Raw genomic sequence first — 5,685 nt, 5'->3', positions numbered from 1 at the left:
AAGGAAGGAAGGAAGGAAGGAAGGAAGGAAGGAAGGAAGGAAGGAAGGAAGGAAGGGAAGGAAGGGAAGGAAAGAAAGGAAAGAAAAAAGGAAAAGAAAAGAAAGAAAATGCTTTTGATTTTTACATGGTGATTTCAGACTTTGCTGAAATTTCTTATTAGTTTAAAGAGCTTTTAGGCTGAGAAGATGGGGTTTTCTAGATATAGGATCATGTTATCTACAAAAAGAGACAGTTTGACTTCTCTTTTCTTATTTGAACATCCTGTATTTCTTTCTCCTGTCTGATTGCCCTGGCCAGAAATTCTAATGCTAGGTTGAATAGGAGTGGTAAGAGAAGGCATCCTCGTCTTGCACCAGTTTTCAAGGGGAATGCTTCCAGCTTTTGCCCATTCTGTACAATATTGGCTGTGGGTTTGTCATAAATGGCTCTTATTATTTTGAGATATGTTCCATCAATATCTTGTTTACTGAGAGCTTTTAACATGAAGCAATGTTGAATTTTATTTAAGGTATTTTCCGCATCATTGAGTTAATCATATGGCTTTTAGTTCTGTTTATGTGATGAATTATGTTTATCAATTTGCATATGCTGAACCAGCCTTGCATCCCAGGGATGAAGCCAACTTTACCTTGGTAGATAAGCTTTATGATCTGTTGCAGGGTTCAGTTTGCCAGTATTTTATTGAAGATATTGAGGAACACTGCATCAATGTTTATCATGGATATTGGCCTGAAGATTTATTTTCTTGCTATATCTCAGCTAGAGTTTGGTATGATGATGATGCTGGCTTCATAAAATAAGTCAGGGAGAAGTTTCTCCTATTCAATTGTTTGGAATAGTTTAGAAAAAGTGGTACCAGCTCCTCTTTGTACCTCAGATAGAATTCAGCTCTAAATCTGTCTGATAAGGGGCTTTTTTGGGGTTGGTAGGCTATTTATTTTGGCCTCAATTTCGGAACTTTTTATTGGTCTGTTCAGGGGGTTAGCTTCTTCCTGGTGAACCTTGGGAGGGTGAATGTGTTCAAGAATTTATCCATTTTTTTTTCTATATTTTCTAGCTTATTTGCATAGGTGTGTTCCTAGTATTTTCTGATGATTGTTAGTATTTCTGTGGGGTCACTGGTGATAGCCCCTCTAACATTTTTATTGTGTCTATTTGATTCTTCTTTCTTTTCTTCTTTATTAGTCTAACAAGTGGGCCATCTATTTTATTGATTTTTTCAAAAAAAACAGCTCCTGGATTTATTATTTTACGGGGTTTTCAGGTTTCTATCTCCTTCAGTTCTGCTCTGATCTTGGTTATTGTTTTCTGCTACCTCTTGGGTTTGTTTCTCTTGGTTCTCTAGTTCTTTTCATTGCTATGTTAGGGTTTTGATTTCAGATCTTTCTATCTTTCTGATGTGAGCATTTAGTGCTATAAATTTCCCTCTTCACACTGCTTTAGCTGTGTCCCAGAGATTCTGGTACATTGTCTCTTTATTCTCATTGGTTTCTAAGAACTTCTTGATTCCTGCCTTAATTTCATTATTTACCCAGGAGTCATTTAGGAACAGGTTGTTCAGTTTTCATGTAGTTGTGTGGTTTGAGTGAGTTTCTTAATGTTGAGTTCTAATTTGATTGAACTGTGGTCTGAGCAACTGTTTGTTATAATTTCAGTTCTTTTGCATTTGCTGAGAATTGTTTTACGTCCAAATATGTTATCAATTTTAGAGTAAGTGCCATGTGGTATTGAGAAGAATGTGCATTCTGTTGCGTTTAGGTGGAGAGTTCTGTAGATATTTTTCATGTTCACTTGATCCAGAGCTGAGTTCAAGTTCTGAATATGCTTGTTAATTTTCTATCTCTATGATCTTTCTAAAACTGACAGTAGGCTGTTAAAATCTCCCCCTAATATTGCGTAGAAGTCTAAGTCTCTTTGTAGGTCAATAAATCTGGGTGTTCCTGTATTGGGTGAAAATATATTTAGGATAGTTAGCTCTTCTTGTTGAATTGATCCCTCTACCATTATGTAATGCTGTCTTTGTCGTTCTTTTACCTTTTTGGTTTAAAGTCTGTTTTGTCAGAAACTAGGATTGTAACCCCTCCTTTTTTCTGCCTTTTATTTGCTTGGTAAATTTTCTCCCATCCCCTTATTTTGGGTCTATGTGCTTTTGCACATGAGATGGATCTCTTGAATACAGCACACTGATGGGTCTTGACTGTTTATCCAGCTTGACATTCTGTGTCTTTTAATTGGGGCATTTAACCCATTTACATTTAAGGTTACTATTGTTATGTGTGAATTTGATCCTGTCAACATGATGCCAGTTTGTTATTTTGCAGACTTGATGTAGCTGCTTCATAGTGTCATTTGGCCTGTGTAATTCAGTGTGTTTTTGCAGTGGCTGATAACAGTTGTCCCTTCCCATATTTAGTACTTTCTTCAAGAGCTCTTGCAAGGCAGGCCTGATGGTGACAAATTTCCTCAGTATTTGTCTGAAAAGGATTTTATTTCTGCTTCACTTATGAAGCTTAGTTTGGCTGGATATGAAATTCTGGGTTGAATATTATTTTTTTAAAGAATGTTTAATATTGGTTCCCAACCTCTTCTGGCATATAGGGTATCTGCTGAGAGGCTGACTATTAGTCTAAGGAGCTTCCTTTTATGGGTGATCTGGTCTTTCTCTCTGGCTACCATTAAGAAATTTTTTTTTTAATTTGACCTTGGAGAATCTGACAATTATGTGTCTTGGAGTTGAGCTTCTCATGGAGTAACTTACTGGGGTTCTCTGTATTTCCTGAATTTGAATGTTGACCTGTCTTCTTATGTTGGGGAACTTTGGGATGATATCTTGAAGTCTGTTTTCCAACTTGGTTCCATTCTCCCCATCTCTTTCAGGTACCCCAGTCAGTCACAGGTGTGGTCTTTTTACATAATCCCATAGTTCTCGGAGGCTTTGTGTGTTCCTTTTTATTCTTCTTTCTATAATCGTGTCTGCTTTTCTTGTTTCAGCAAAATAGTCTTCAAGCTCTTAAATTCCTTCCTCTGCTTGGTCAATTCAGTTATTGATACATGTGGCTGCCCTGTGAAGTTCTCATGCTGTGTTTTTCAGCTGCATCAGGTCATGTATGTTTCTCTCTAAACTGGTTATTCTAGTTAACAGCACCTATAATGTTTTATTATAATTCTTAGCTTCTTTGCTTTGGGTTATAATATGCTTCTTTAGCTCAGCAAAATTTGTTATTACTCACCTTCTGAAGCCTACATTTGTCAATTCATCCATCTTGGCCTCCGTCTAGTTCTGTGCCCCTGCTGGAAAGGTATTGCAATCATTTGCTGGAAAAGAGGTTTTTTGAATTTTCAGTGTTCTTTTGTTGATTCTTTCTCATATTTGTGAGTTTATCTAGCTTTGATCTTTGAGACTGCTTGCCTTTGGATGGAGTTTTTGTGGAGACATTTTTGCTGATGCTTATATTAGTTCATTTTCATGCTGCTGATAAAAACATATTCAAAACTGGGAAGAAAAAGAGGTGTAATTGGACTTACAGTTCCACATGGCTGGGGAGGCCTCAGAATCATGGCAGGAAGCAAAAGGCACTTCTTACATCATAGTGACAAGATAAAAATGAGGAAGAAACAAAAGCAGAAACCCCTGATAAACCCATCAGATCTCATAAGACTTATTCACTATGAGGATAGCACAGAAAACACTAGCCCTCATGATTCAATTATCCCCTCCTGGGTCCCTCCCACAACAATGGGAATTCTGAGAGATACAATTCAAGTTGAGGTTTGGGTGGGGACACAGTCAAACTGTATCAATGCTGTTGCTGTTGTTGCTTTCTGTTTGCTTGTTTTGCTTTTAACAGCTAGGTCCCTCTTCCACAGAACTGCAGCAGTTTTCTGGGGTCTACTCAAGACCCTAGTTGCCTCAGTTTTTCCTGTACCTGGAGATGTCCCCTGAGGAGGCTGTAGAACATCAAAGATGGCTGTCTGCTCCGTCTTCTGGGATATCTGTCCCTGAGAGGCACTGACTTGATGCCAGCAGGAAAGATCCTGTATAAGGTGTCTGGCAATCCCTGTTGTGGGGTTTGACCCTGTCAGAATACATGGAATCAGGTACCTGCTTAATGAAGCACTCTGGCTACCCCTTAGCAGAGGAGGTGTGCCTGGACTGGAGGAAATCCCACTCATCTGTGCTGCCGAGGTTCCTCAGAGCCAGTAGAAGTAAAGACTAAGTTTACTGCTCTGCAGAGACCATGGCTGCCCCTTCCATCAGAGGCTTAGTCCCAGTCTGCTCAGAGTTCTCTTCCTAATCCCCTGGCTAGAGTTGCTGAAATTCCTGCAGGGAGGCCCTGCATGGTGAGGAGGGATGGGTCAGGGTCTGGCCTAAAGAGGCAGTCTGATCATGATCTGCTACAGCCACTGTGATGTGCTGTTGGGAATTATTCTTGAGTCCAAACCATCCAGTCACCCCCGGCACCAGCAAGGAAAAAACAGCAGGCTAGAGCTGCAGTGATGGCAGTTGTCCCTCCACCTTGGAGCTCAGTGGTCTTAGGCAGCAGGCAGCTGCAGTGATGGCAGCAGGCAGCTGCAGTGATTGCAGGCGCTCCCCTCTCTGGAAACTTGGTAGTCTTAGGCAGTCTACATCTGAGCAGTTGCTGAGAATCAGCACTGCTCTGTGCTTGGAACCCAAGGCCCTGTTGGCGTGGTCTCACAAAAAGGATCTCCTGATCTACAGGTTGCACAGATCTGTGGAAAAAGCATGGCTTCCCAGGCAGGGTAGTATGATCATTCACTGTCTCCCTTGGTGGGGTGGAAGCTTCCCTTACCAGATAATGTAGCCAATATAATGACCAGAGTATGTATCTGTGTGCCCCATTACATTGCAAGCTCCAGTAGGGCAGAGCTGGCCTCATTCACCTTTGCATTTTCAGTATCAAGCACAGTTCCTGGTACTAATAGGTTTTCAATGTACTAGTATTGAAATAAACTTAAATAAACTCAAGACCCTAGTTGCCTCAGTTTTTCCTGTACCTGGAGATGCCTCCTGAGGAGGCTGTAGAACATCAAAGATGGCTGTCTGCTCTGTCTTCTGGGATATCTGTCCCTGAAAGGCACTGACTTGATGCCAGCAGGAAAGATCCTGTATAAGGATCAAACTTAAATGGATAAAATGTAGTATATTCTTTATGTTTTAAATTCACCTATCCTGTTAATAAATATCAGTCCAATATTTCTACTTAGAAATCCCAAGTAATACAGTAAAGACTCAGATTCTAGTAATGAATTATTATATAAAATCATAACGGAATCTTAGAAGGAACTAAACTTAGAAGTCATCTAGCCTAACCAACACTCAGGACTCAAATTGATTTTCTAGTGATAGAGACAATAATAGGTAACTTCACACATTGCTGGTAAGGCCCACTACTGAATTTTGCTTTCTATTGTTTAGTCAAAAATCTCCACCCATATAAATTTGACTCAGAAGTATGATCTAGTTTTCTACTTTCTTTCATACAGAGCTCTTTTCCTCCATCAAAATCTTCATATTTTACTGGCATATTGACATTTAATCAACTAAAACTCTTTATTTGCTACAGTCAATGTAAGTAAAGTATATTCTAAACATAAACAAGTATGTATCTGTGTGTGTGTGTTTTCAGTGAAATCACATATAGGTCTGATAACATATCTGTTTT

The sequence above is a fragment of the Cebus imitator genome, unplaced genomic scaffold, assembly GCF_001604975.1.
Source record: "Cebus imitator isolate Cc_AM_T3 unplaced genomic scaffold, Cebus_imitator-1.0 Scaffold114, whole genome shotgun sequence".
NCBI lineage: Eukaryota > Metazoa > Chordata > Mammalia > Primates > Cebidae > Cebus > Cebus imitator.
This window is presented reverse-complemented; position numbering follows the sequence as displayed.